The following is a 14,742-nucleotide window of genomic DNA, read 5'->3' as shown; positions in this document are numbered from 1 at the left end:
CATCTCGTCCCCATAAATTTACGGGAAGATGATCCAATACATATGGCTGTATAGTTCCTTCACATCCTTCAGGATCCTTCCAATCTAATACCATTGCACTTCTATGGGGATTAGTCGCCACTCCTAGGCCTCGAAGCGTTTGAGTGGCTTGTTGTAATGGCCAATGTTTTGGCCATTCTTGACGAGAGATGATGCTAAGGTCTGCACCTGTATCCAGTAGCCCATTAAATTCATGTCCTTGAATATTTAGTTTTAGCATGGGGCGAGAATCTAAATTTAAAGAAAGCATAGCCCAATCTACACCTGTGGAGCCTAATCCCTTGGAACCTCTTTCTACAGTACGACTGGAAAATTTATCATGTAGGCTGGGTATTATTAGTAACTGTGCTATTCTATCTCCTGGTGAAATTACTGATATACCCTTTGGAGAACTGGCTATAATTTTTATTTCACCTTCATAATCGGGATCAATTACCCCAGGACTTATCATAAGTCCTTTTAGAGTAGAAGAGCTGCGTCCCAATAATAAGCCTACTGTTCCTTTGGGAAGAGGTCCTTTCACCCCTGTGGGAATGATTTGAACTCCCATCTCTGGAGTTAGTACTGCTCTGGCGGAGGCGCAGATGTCCAACCCTGCGCTCCCTCTGGTTTGTCTGATGAGGGATCTGATGGACAATGTGTCCTGGGCACTACCCTGATGGGGTTGCTGGGTTCCTCCAGTGCTCCGTATATTTGTGGTTTTGGGCCCCGGAGCATTGGGCCCCCCTGTCCATTTTTTGGCAATGGAGCCCGATGCCTTTCTCCACGATATCGTGGATAAACACCTGGTCCTTGTTCGTTTTTTGATAATGGAGTACCCTCTATGGTGGTTTGAGAACGGCATTCATTAGCCCAATGTCTCCCTCTACGGCACCGTGGGCAAATACCTGGTATTCTACTCCTATGATACCTAGTTTTGTTAAACCCTCCTCCAATGGGGCAATTCCTTTTAAAATGTCCTGTTTGTTCACAATTGTAGCATGTTCTTGGCCTGGCATCTAAAGCCTGTTTTACTGCAGCTGCCACAATTTGCCCTTGTTCATTAATGTCTCTGGCATCTAAAGCCTGTTTTACTGCAGCTGCCATGACTTGCTCTTGTTCATTAATGTCTCTACATAATTTAATATATGTGTTTAAATCTTCATGTTTCCATGGTCTAATGATATCTCTGCACCAACGATTTGCTTGCTCATAAGCCAGGTGTTTTAGTAATGGCATTGCTTGTTCTGTATTCCCAAAAACTCTGGTAGCTGTTTGAATAAGCCTATCTACAAATTCAGCATAAGGTTCATTAGCTCCTTGTATTACCTTAGATAATTGACCTTGTAAACCTCCATGTCCTTGTAAAGTCTTCCATGCCTTAATTGCATCTGCAGCAATTTGTGCGTATACGCCAGGATCATATGCAATTTGTTGCTGCTGATCCTCATAAGGTCCCTTTCCTAACAACATATCTAGATTTCTCTGAGGATAACCAGCTGCTGCATTTCGCCTAGCCGTCTCCTTGCAAAATTCCTCATTGGCAACCTTCCATAACAGGTATTGTCCTCCATTTAGCACAGCTTTACACATATTAGCCCAATCTGCTGGCGTCATGTTCAAGTTGTTAATGGATTCGACCAAGCTTACAGTGAAGGGTGCTTGAGGACCATAGGTTGTTACAGCCTCTTTTAGCTGCTTCACTGTTTTGAAATTTAAAACTTGGTAAAATCGCTGCCCTCCTGCCTCAAATACAGGGCATGTTAATATTTGAGATCTTGTCTCAGGATCCCAACTATCAACTGCGGGGGTTGGGGGCCTCCCAGCATATGGAGGTGGCGCTGTTGGTTGGACACTTACGCCCTCTGGTGATAGAAAGGTGTTAGTAGCAGTCTCCTGCAGAGGTGGTGCTTTTGGTTGGACACTTACACCCTCTGGTGATAGAAAGGTGTTAGTAGCAGTCTCCTGTTGTAACTTTCCCCCTGATGGCTTTTTCTGTTTTACACTTTCTTTCTCTGTCTGACTAGCTTGAGAGGCCTTCTCTTTTACTTGAATCATTATGTCTTCTCCTTCCTCTACCATTGTCTGAACTGAAGGCTTTGGACTAAGCAAACAAGATATGAACGTCCACAATGGCAATGTGCCAACTGGCAGAGTCCCTGGGCTTTTCTTTTCTATTCTTTTTAAATCTTCACCATGATGGTTCCATTGTGATATATTTAACAACTCCTCCTTAAAAAGCCATGGGCTACATTTCTGTATTGTATCAATGTATGCCCTGACTGCTCTTGATTTTACTGGGATGCCTCCTTCCTCTAACAATTTACTTAACACTCTTTCAGTTTGTTTTTTACTAATTTCTGATCCCATATTTCTACTATAATACAACCCAACAAGATGACGCCAAACAAAACCGAGACAGAATGAAATAAAAAGGGAACAACAAAAAGTCATTATAGCCTTTCTATCCTCCTGACATGGGCATCCGTCCTTTCTCCCTATCTGTTCCTCAGACGTAAATAGTTTTTCCTCAGATGTGAGCGGTTTTTCTTCCATCTCACTCATCTCCAGGGACAGGCAACTTAAAACAAAAGTGAAACAAAATAACAAAAGAAGAATCTTAAAATGGCTACCCATCCTCTCGCCCTGCCCTCAGGGGCGAGCAGTTTCACTTACCCTCAGTCGCTCCCCGTGCGAGCCACCAAATGCCGCAGTCTGGCTGGGCACAATCAGGAGCCACTTGTCAAAAGAAACTAACTTTATTTTTAGAACCACACACGACAAACAAAATAGTCTCTCAGGAAAAACCCTCAGAGCCTCAACTGCCACCACCGGCTTTCCACAAGCCTCTCTCTCCCCCACAAGCTTCTCTCCCTCTCCCACAATCCTCCTGCTCTTGAGGCCGATTGGCTGGGTCACGTGGGCGGAGCCAAAAAAGTCCCCTAATGAGCAGCTCCGTGGTCTGAAAGGGCAGGGAAACAGCCCAATGAGCATCACCGCAGAGGAGCCAATCAGCTAGATGTTGCTGGGGCCGAGGAGCCAATCAGCTAGATGTTGCTGGGGCCGCTGTGCTGGGGCCCCTTTGGCTGTGGCTCTCAACACAGTTACATGAGTAACCTATCAGTCAGAATAGGTTAGGCTGTAGTAACAACCCTCCCCCGGTCCCCCAAATTTGAATAGTTTAGATCAACAAAGATTTATTTTCCACTTATACAAAATGTGTGTCATAGTTTGACAAGGGGTGTTGCTCTTCAGAGTCACTCAGGGACCTAGGTGACCAAAGTTCCACTATAGTACATTTTACTAGATTGCCTTGAAACAAGATATGTGGTAAGTCATGCATCAGATTGCAAAGATTCCACTGGGAGTGACATATAACACTTGATCATATTTAATTGACCAAAGCAAGTTTATGCTTATGACTGTTTTGTTTATCAGTATTTGTGAATAATCCTAATTAATCCTATAGGGGATCTTTGCCTTTTGGGGCTCCCAGGTCTTAAGGTTATGCTCTGTCTTTCTTATATTCCATGTCTTTCTCACAAATACTTTTTGTAAATGAACATAATTTTCTTATAAATGATGTTACTTCACATGAAATTATTCCCAGTGCAGCACTCTCCTCTTGCCTTCCTTTAACATAGACAAACAAAAGAGATCAATGCCCTTTATTCTCTAACAATCTTTGTAGATTATTTTTCTGATTGTAGAAATTCAGCAGTCTCTCTTCTGTCTCTTAAATTCTTCTTATACCCCACCTAAACTCTGTAGTACCTTTTTCCCTATTCAATGAATTTAACTTATACCTTATTATCATGTCAGTGACTATAGTTCCTTACCTCCCTGACATCAATGATTCCCAACTTCACTCCATCTTTGATCTATTTCAGCAATCTCTTACTCTGAGTATCTTGTCTTTTCCATGATGTCTTTAATGTCATTTGTTCTAAATTCTTTACATCTACCCTAATCTTCATTCTCATAATAACCTTGACGATGTTCTTTTTTTTGTTCACTTTCTTCTCCTTTATTTCTTCCCTCTCTATGCATTTTTTTGTAGCCAGCTAGTTCAGTTGTGCCTTTACTTAGTCCCTAAAATTTCCCACTGACCTTGAACTTCCAATTTCTTCCTTGCAAGGCTGAAGAGTGCTACCAGAGAAAGCAGTACTGATTGAGTCTGCCACAAATTCATGCTTGTTCGCCTTAACAGAGCCGTCATTTCTGCTCAGCACTTCTTTTATTCATCTCTTGCTGACTCACTGCTCATCCCACACAGCAGTTTCACCAAACATTTTTAACTCTCTTTAAGATTCAAGCTCTGCTCCAGATATGGCCCTAAAATACCTTTCCAGTTTCATCTCTCACTTCTCCCCAAAAGATCTTTGCTTTGTGCTTTTCCAAACTTCCCATGTTTGTTCACTCTTGCATAAATTCCTATGAAAATACCACCTAATTTACAGAGGTTTTTCTCTTCTAAAAAACCTTCTATTTGTTGTAAACATCATGTGCTTTTTACTACTTTTTATTGAACTTAGCAAATACTTCATTATTCTAGGTACTCAGACACATGTGCCATCTCTCCAGTTTCATTTATGCCCCACAAAGTGGATGCCTTGATGGTTTATATACATAGGGTTATTACAGATAGTGCCTTGCGTTTAGTCAGGTGATCAGTCAGTTTAGTGAATGGTTGTAGAAATAAACGTTAGTCAATTGTCTGGAGAATAGTTTTTTCTCCCTAAAACTAAAATTAAAGATAAGGATTTTTTCATTCATTCTTATTATTTAAATTGTAATGTAACAGTTGCAGTTTTGGATACTAACACTTTGATTGGCATAACATATCTTAGGAACAATTAAAAGAATTTTGTGCAAGAGCCCTATTTCATGTAATGTTCTTGAATCCATAATTCTTTTTGATGCTGGTTGAGACATTCCATTTCTCTTTATTTTATCCATGTATTTAATATATGAATCAATAAAGACAATAACTTATGCATAAAATTTTGTCTCATAGAAAGCTGCTTTAAATCTTCTTCTTGTGTGTGTGTGTGTGTGTGTGTGTGTGTGTGTGTGTTTGAGGTACTGGAGATTGAACTCAAGGTTTTGCACATGCTAAGCAGACACAATACCACTAAGCTATATCTTGAGCCCTTTTAAAAATTTTTCTTTCTTTTTTTTTTTTTTGGAAATTTATTAGTTGCTCAAAACATTGCATTGATCTTGACATATCATATATCATACATTTGATTCAAATGGGTATGAATTCTTATTATTCCCACGTGTACAGATTGCAGGATCACATTGGTTATACAGCCACGTTTATACATACTGCCATACTAGTGTCTGTTTAAAACTTTTTATTTTGAGATAGTGTTTCACTAAATTTCTCAGGCTGACCTTGAATTTGAACTTGCCATCTTCCTACCTCAGCCTCCAAGGAAGTGGGATTACAGGTTACTTACTGTATTTTTGACATATATTGTCTTTGTTGGAGCTGCTTAACCCAACACCACAGGCTGGGTAGTCTATAAACAACAGAAATTTGTTTTTGACAGTGTGGAAGCTGGAAGTCCAAGATCAAGGTGCTGGAAGTCCAAGATCAAGGTACTGGTAGCTTTGCTGTTTGGTGGGACATGTTTCCTGGTTCATAGATGGAGACTTTTAACTGTGTCCTCATGTGGGGCAAGGTGACTCTCTGAGGTCTCTTTTATAAGGACTAATCCCTTTCATGATGGCTTTGCCCTCATAACCTAATCAAGTTCCCAAAGGCCTATTTCTTAATACCATCACCATGGGGATTAGGGTTTCAACATATAAATTTGGGAGGGGGGATACAAATATTCACACTATAGTATGTATTTACTTATAATCATTTATTTCAGCCCCATTAATTGATCATCCCAGTTAATTAAACAGTAAGCAGCTTGAGAGAAAGAACTGGTCTCGTTGTTAACTGACAACTTGTTTCCTGAATTTACTATTGTTTCGACTATACTTTTATTTTTCATTGTGTTAAAAAACACTTAACATGAAATTTATGATTTCAACTATTTCAAGTATATAATTTAATAACATCAGTTGCATTCATATTGTATGTAACAAATCACAGAACATTTTCATCTAGCAAAACTAATTCTATATCCATTAAATAACATTCCCTGTTTCTCACTCCCCCATCCATGGTAACTACCAGTATGTTTGCTGTTCCTATGAGTTTGGTCACGTAAGGTATCTCAGGTAAACAGAATCACAGTATTTATCTTTTTGTGACAGCTTATTTCAGTTAGCACAACCTCTTCAAGGTTTCATCATGTTATTAGCATGCAACAGCATTTCCTTCCTTTTACAGGTTGAATTCCATTGTAGTTACATACTCCATATGGTTTACTCATCCATCTATCAGTTGACATTTGGATTGCATTCACCTCTGGGGTATTGTGAATAAAGCTACTATGAACCTAGATGTGCAAATATCCCTTTGAGACCTTGTTTTTAATTCTTTGGGATATGTATCCAGAAGTGGAATTGCTAGACCATACAGTAGTTTTATTTTTAATTATTTAAGGAATTCTCCTAAAGTTTCTATGGTGGTTGTGCCATTTTTACAATACTACCAATAATGCACAAAGGGCTCCATTTTCCCCATATCTTTGCCAGAACTTGTTATTTTCTGCTATTATTATTAATTTATTAATTTTAAAGTAGTAGTCACCCAAGTGGGTTTAGGCTTTACTTTTTAATATTTATTTTTTAGTTGTAGGTGAATACAATATCTTTATTCATTTTTATGTGGTGCTGAGGTTTGAACCCAATACCTGACGTGTGCTAGGCAAGCACTCTACCACTGAGCCACAACCCCAGCCCCTAGGCTTTACTTTAATCCTTGTTTAATTAGTTGTATTCCATTTTTGTTTTGAGTACCTGGTTTTTACCTTTCTCTACTCTTCTTTACTGCTATTATAGATTGATGCATAGATTATTCCCCCACATTTATTAAGTGTGCGACTGTCTGTCCATAATCTACATCCTATTAGTTTGTTCATCCCCTCATTTCTCTTTCAATAATACATTTGATCTCATTGAGGTCTTCAAGCACCTGAACCTTTCTTCCAATTACTCTTACTCCATTAGTTCCTCAGTGTTTCATATTCTATAGCAGACATGCATTCTTTGCTCAACAATCTTTGAGGGAAATCAATCCTAACCTAATCTCAGTCTTATGGATTAGATAGGGCTAATCTCACTACCTGGATTTAGGAATAAACATGTGACCTGAGCCAGGCCAATCATAATATCTTATTTTTTTAGTCATAGTAACTGATTCAGGAGGGGCTATGTCAGTCCAAATTTAATTAGCATTATTGGGGAATAAGCATGAACTTTCTTTTGCTGTTTTAAACTGATGAAAACTAAGCCTATTCTTGCTGCTAGTTATTTTTGTTACCACTTAAAGAGAACCTGTCAGAGAGCAGGGCCCACACAGAGAGCAAAACAGGGCTGGGAGAGTTACATTCAAGAAAACAAGAACAGATATCCCTAAAGGGACATTTATAATTTTCATTTTAATGAACCAAATTTTTTTTTGTATTTTCTTTTTTTCCAAAGGCAAGTTGAGTAAGGTCCTAATATATGTTCCTTTGAACCTAGCCAGGAGATCATTAAATTAAATGCTATTTTGGCTTTTTTCCCCCCATCACTTTGATTTCTCTTATACAGATACTTTGCCATCTTGTATGCTTTGGATCAGCCCAACCCTTCTTGTTCATGTTTAAACTGTTGAATACTGTCAGAGAATATGAGGAAGAGCAAGAAGGCAAATGAGTACATTATATAATTTCAAGTAATGACAAATAAAAAGAAAAAAAATACAGGGCATAAAGCTAGAGAGTGACATAGGGGGGTGGAGATTATTTCATTTGGGGTGACTAGAAGAGTTGTTTTTGAGATCCCTGCGCATGGAGACTTGGATGAAGTGAGAGAATCAGCTGTGCAAAAGGTGGGAATAAGAAACCAAGTGGACATGAGGCAGGAATAAACTTGGAGTCCCAGGAACAGTGGAAAGAGAGCATCAGCATGCCCAAAGTACAGGTGAAATAGGAGAATTGAGGAACAACAGAGAGGCAATCATGACCAGTTCCCACAGAGCCAAAGGAACTGCTGAGGTCTCTATCTGGGGATAATATTACCACGTTACAGAGAACGTGGTTAAAATCAAACTGCTTTTACCTACCAAAGCATGCACTTTTCTTCTTATTTCCTATCTCCCATACAGATGCTACCACTGTCTAGGTAGGTACCAAACCTGGAGAACTATCACGGTCGTCCTCTCCTGCTTCCTATATAGGAAATAGGAAATAAGGGGAGATGTGCATACTTCAGTGGGTGAAGGCAGTTCAATTCCATATACTAAACAGAGTAGAGTTTGCCCTCCAAACTTTTTGCCACTTCCTCAAAACTGACCCTTTCCTTGTGCTCTGCACCCTTGGCTCCCAGATAATGCATAACTACTTAAAAGTCTCAACTAAGGTTTTCCTCTTTTTTTTTTTTTTTTTTTTTTTTTTTTAACTGTTCTGACTTTGAAAATTTTTTTTTTTTTTTTTTTATTTTTTTATTTTTTTTAATTTTTTACTGTTGGCTGTTCAAAACATTACATAGTTCTTGATATATCATATTTCACAATTTGATTCAAGTGGGTTATGAGCTCCCATTTTTACCCCATATACAGATTGCAGAATCACATCAGTTACACATCCATTGATTTACATATTGCCATACTAGTGTCTGTTGTGTTCTGCTGCCTTTCCTATCCTCTACTATCCCCCCTCCCCTCCCCTCCCCTCCCCTCCCCTCCCCTCTTCTCTCTCTGCTCCCTCTACTGACATTCGTTTGTCCCCCTTATATTATTTTTCCCCTTCCCCTCACTTCCTCTTGTATGTACTTTTGTATAACTCTGAGGGTCTCCTTCCATTTCCATGCATTTTCCCTTCTCTCTCCCTTTCCCTCCCACCTCTCATCCCTGTTTAATGTTAATCTTCTTCTCCTGCTCTTCGACCCTACTCTGTTCTTAGTTACTCTCCTTATATCAAAGAAGACATTTGGCATTTGTTTTTTAGGGATTGGCTAGCTTCACTTAGCATAATCTGCTCTAATGCCATCCATTTCCCTGTAAATTCTATGATTTTGTCATTTTTTAATGCAGAGTAATACTCCATTGTGTATAAATGCCACATTTTTTTTATCCATTCATCCATTGAAGGGCATCTAGGTTGGTTCCACAGTCTAGCTATTGTGAATTGTGCTGCTATGAACATAGATGTAGCAGTGTCCCTGTAGCATGCTCTTTTTAGGTCTTTAGGGAATAGACCGAGAAGGGGAATAGCTGGGTCAAATGGTGGCTCCATTCCCAGCTTTCCAAGAAATCTCCATACTGCTTTCCAAATTGGCTGCACCAATTTGCAGTCCCACCAGCAATGTACAAGTGTACCCTTTTCCCCACATCCTCGCCAGCACTTGTTGTTGTTTGACTTCATAATGGCTGCCAATCTAACTGGAGTGAGATGGTATCTTAGGGTGGTTTTGATTTGCATTTCTCTGACTGCTAGAGATGGTGAGCATTTTTTCATGTACTTGTTGATTGACTGTATGTCCTCCTCTGAGAAGTGTCTGTTCAGGTCCTTGGCCCATTTGTTGATTGGGTTGTTTGTTCTCTTATTGTCTAATTTTTTGAGTTCTTTGTATACTCTGGATATTAGGGCTCTATCTGAAGTGTGAGGAGTAAAGATTTGTTCCCAGGATGTAGGCTCTCTATTTACCTCTCTTATTGTATCTTTTGCTGAGAAAAAACTTTTTAGTTTGAGTAAGTCCCATTTGTTGATTCTAGTTATTAACTTTTGTGCTATGGGTGTCCTATTGAGGAATTTGGAGCCCGACCCCACAGTATGTAGATCGTAGCCAACTTTTTCTTCTATCAGACGGCGTGTCTCTGATTTGATATCAAGCTCCTTGATCCATTTTGAATTAACTTTTGTGCATGGCGAGAGAAAGGGATTCAGTTTCATTTTGTTGCATATGGATTTCCAGTTTTCCCAGCACCATTTGTTGAAGATGCTATCCTTCCTCCATTGCATGCTTTTAGCCCCTTTATCAAATATAAGGTAGTTGTAGTTTTGTGGATTGGTTTCTGTGTCCTCTATTCTGTACCATTGGTCCACCCGCCTGTTTTGGTACCAGTACCATGCTGTTTTTGTTACTATTGCTCTGTAGTATAGTTTGAAGTCTGGTATCGCTATACCGCCTGATTCACCCTTCCTGCTTAGCATTGTTTTTGCTATTCTGGGTTTTTTGTTTTTCCATATGAATTTCATGATTGCTTTCTCTATTTCTACAAGAAATGCCGTTGGGATTTTGATTGGCATTGCATTAAACCTATAGAGAACTTTTGGTAATATCGCCATTTTGATGATGTTAGTTCTGCCTATCCATGAACAGGGTATATTTTTCCATCTTCTAAGATCTTCTTCTATTTCTCTCTTTAGGGTTCTGTAGTTTTCATTGTATAAGTCTTTCACCTCTTTTGTTAGGTTGATTCCCAAGGATTTTATTTTTTTGGAAGATATTGTGAATGGAGTGGTTGTCCTCATTTCCATTTCAGAGGATTTGTCACTGATATACAGGAATGCCTTTGATTTATGCGTGTTGATTTTATATCCTGCCACTTTGCTGAATTCATTTATTAGCTCTAATAGTTTCTTTGTAGACCCTTTTGGGTCTGCTAGGTATAGAATCATGTCATCTGCAAATAGTGATAATTTAAGTTCTTCTTTTCCTATTTTGATGCCTTTAATTTCTTTTGTCTGTCTAATTGCTCTGGCCAGTGTTTCGAGAACTATGTTGAACAGAAGTGGAGAGAGAGGGCATCCCTGTCTTGTTCCAGATTTTAGAGGGAATGCCTTCAATTTTTCTCCATTCAGAATGATGCTAGCCTGAGGCTTAGCATAGATTGCTTTTACAATATTGAGGTATGTTCCTGTTATCCCTAGTTTTTCTAGAGTTTTGAACATAAAGGGATGCTGTACTTTGTCAAATGCTTTTTCCGCATCTATCGAGATGATCATATGATTCTTATTTTTAAGTCTATTGATGTGGTGAATAACATTTATTGATTTCCGTATATTGAACCAGCCTTGCATCCCTGGGATGAATCCTACTTGATCATGGTGCACAATTTTTTTGATAAGTTTTTGTATCCGAGTGGCCAGAATTTTATTGAGGATTTTTGCATCTAGGTTCATTAGAGATATTGGTCTGTAGTTTTCTTTCTTTGAAGTGTCTTTGTCTGGTTTAGGTATCAGGGTGATGTTGGCCTCGTAGAATGAATTTGGAAGTTCTCCCTCTTTTTCTATTTCCCGAAGTAGCTTGAAAAGTATTGGTATTAGTTCTTCTTTAAAGGTTTTGTAAAACTCTGCTGTATACCCATCTGGTCCTGGGCTTTTCTTAGTTGGTAGTCTTTTGATGGTTTCTTCTATTTCCTCAATTGATATTGGTCTGTTTAGGTTGTCTATATCCTCCTGACTCAATCTGGGCAGATCATATGACTTAAGAAATTTATCTATGCCTTCACTATCTTCTAATTTATTGGAGTATAAGGATTCAAAATAGTTTTTGATTATCTTCTGTATTTCTGAAGTGTCTGTTGTGATATTGCCTCTTTCATCCCGTATGTTAGTAATTTGAGTTCTCTCTCTTCTTCTCTTCGCTAGCATGGCTAAGGGTCTGTCGATTTTGTTTATTTTTTCAAAGAACCAACTTTTAGTTTTGTCAATTTTTTCAATTGTTTCTTTTGTTTCGATTTCATTAATTTCAGCTCTGATTTTAATTATTTCTTGCCTTCTACTTCTTTTGCTGTTGCTTTGCTCTTCTTTTTCTAGGATTTTGAGATGAAGTATGAGATCATTTATTTCTTGGTTTTTTCTTTTTTTAAGGAATGAACTCCAAGCAATGAATTTTCCTCTTAGAACTGCTTTCAATGTGTCCCATAGATTCCGATATGTTGTGTCAGTGTTTTCATTAATCTCTAAGAATTTTTTAATTTCCTCCTTGATGTCTTCTATAACCCATTGATCATTCAGTAACCTATTGTTCATTCTCCAAGTGATGTATTCTTTTCCCTTCCTTCTTTTATCGTTGATTTTCAGTTCCATTCCATTATGATCAGATAGGATGCATGGTATTATCTCTACTCCTTTGTATTGTCTAAGAGTTTCCCTGTGACATAATATATGATCTATTTTTGAGAAGGATCCATGTGCTGCTGAGAAAAAAGTGTAACTGCTTGATGTTGGGTGGTATACTCTATATATGTCAATTAAGTCTAGGTTATTAATTGTGTTATTGAGTTCTATAGTTTCCTTATTCAACTTTTGTTTGGAAGATCTGTCCAGTGGTGATAGAGGTGTGTTGAAGTCTCCCATGATTATTGTATGGTGGTCTATTAGACTCTTGAACTTGAGTAGAGTTTGTTTGATGAACATAGCTGCACCATTGTTTGGGGCATATATATTTATGATTGTTATGTCTTGTTGGTGTATGGTTCCCTTGAGCAGTATGTAGTATCCCTCTTTATCCCTTTTGATTAACTTTGGCTTGAAATCTATTTTATTTGATATGAGTATGGATACTCCTGCTTGTTTCCGAAGTCCATATGAGTGATATGATTTTTCCCAACCTTTCACCTTCAGCCTATGTATGTCTTTTCCTATCAAATGCGTCTCCTGTAGGCAGCATATTGTTGGGTCTTGTTTTGTGACCCATTCTACTAGCCTGTGTCTCTTGATTGGTGAGTTTAAGCCATTAACATTTAGGGTTATTATTGAGATATGGGTTGTTCTTCCAGCCATATTTGTTTATTTATGTTACTAAACATGGTTTGTTTTCCTCTTTGATTATTTTCCCCCCTTTAGTGTCCTACCTCCCACTGTTGGTTTTCATTGTTATTTTCCATTTCCTCTTCCTGTAATGTTTTGCCAAGGATGTTTTGAAGAGATGGTTTTCTAGCTGCAAATTCTTTTAACTTTTGTTTATCGTGGAAGGTTTTAATTTCATCTTCCATCCTGAAGCTTAATTTCGCTGGAAACACAATTCTTGGTTGGAACCCATTTTCTTTCAGTGTTTGAAATATGTTATTCCAGGATCTTCTAGCTTTCAGAGTCTGTGTTGAAAGATCAGCTGTTATCCTGATTGGCTTACCCCTAAATGTGATCTGCTTCCTTTCTCTTGTAGCTTTTAAAATTCTCTCCTTATTCTGTATGTTGGGCATCTTCATTATAATGTGTCTAGGTGTGGGTCTCTTATGATTTTGCACATTCGGCGTCCTGTAGGCTTCTAGGATTTGGGGTTCTGTCTCATTCTTCAAGTCTGGGAAGTTTTCTCGTATTATTTCATTGAATAGATTGCTCAATCCTTTGGTTTGAAACTCTGTCCCTTCCTGTATCCCAAGGACTCTTAAATTTGGTCTCTTGATGTTATCCCATATTTCTTGGATGTTCTGCTCATGGTTTCTTAACAGTCTTGCTGAGCTGTCTCTGTTCTTTTCAAGTTGAAATACTTTATCTTCATTGTCTGATGTTCTGTCTTCTAAGTGTTCTACTCTGCTGGTAGTATTCTCAATTGAGTTTTTAAGTTGGCTTATTGCTTCCTGCATTTCTAGGATTTCTGTTTGTTTGTTTTTTATAACCTCTATTTCCCTGTGTAGTTGATCTTTTGCTTCTTGGATTTGTTTATGTAATTCATTGTTGAAGTGATCTTTCATTGTCTGATTTTGCTGTCTGATGTCTTCCTTGAGACTCCAGATCATCTGAAGCATGTATATCCTGAATTCTTTATCTGACATTCCATCTGCTGCAGCTATTACCTCTTCTAACGTTGAGTTGACCTGCATTGCTTGTGGTCCTTTCTTTCCTTGTCTCTTCATACTGTTCGCGTTCCTTTCTACTTAGTGAAACTGTTGTGCTATTGAATTTTCCCCCTATATATTTATATTGGTCTTGTATAGTTGCAAAGTCTCCCTCGCAGGCGCGGGCGGCGGTTCTGTCCCTCTGCGGGCCGCTAGGCTTGTTCTGTGGGTGGTCACAGTTCTGTCTACTTTGCAGGTGCAGGCAGCGGCACTGCCCCTCTGCAGGCCTCTGGGGCTGTACTGCCAGTGGGTCGCAGGTCCACCTACCTTGCAGGTGCGGGGGGGGGGGCGGCTCTACCCTTCCTCAGGCCACTGGGCCTGTTCTGTCTCTCGGTTGCAGGTCTGGCCTGTTCTGGTGGTGGTCACAGTTCCACCTACCTGGCAGGCGCGGGGGGTGGGGGGCGGCTCTGCCCCCCAGCAGGCCCCTGGGCCTGCTCTGTGCGTGGTCACAGTTCCCTCTACCTTGCCGGTGCAGGGGGAGGGGGCGGCTCTGCCTCTCAGCCAGCCGCTGCTCCTCTTCTGCAGGTGGGTCGCAGGCCCACCTACCTTGCAGGAGTGATTGGAAGCTCTGTCCCGCCGCGGGCCGCTGGGCCTTTTCTGTCGTGGTCACAGTTCCCCTACCTGGCAGGCGCGGGGGCTGGGGGGCGGCTCTGCCCCTCAGCAGGCCGCTGGGCCTGCTCTGTGCGTGGTCACAGTTCCCTCTACTTTGCCGGCGCAGGGGGAGGGGGCGGCTCTGCCTCTCAGCAGGTCGCTGCTCCTCTTCTGCCGGT

The sequence above is a fragment of the Marmota monax genome, unplaced genomic scaffold (genome assembly GCF_021218885.2).
Source record: "Marmota monax isolate L192 unplaced genomic scaffold, Marmota_monax_Labrador192_F-V1.1 WCK01_AAM20220418_F8-fsc00018, whole genome shotgun sequence".
NCBI classification, from domain to species: Eukaryota; Metazoa; Chordata; class Mammalia; order Rodentia; family Sciuridae; genus Marmota; species Marmota monax.
The sequence above is the reverse complement of the archived record's forward strand: the minus strand, read 5'-3'. Positions refer to the sequence as shown.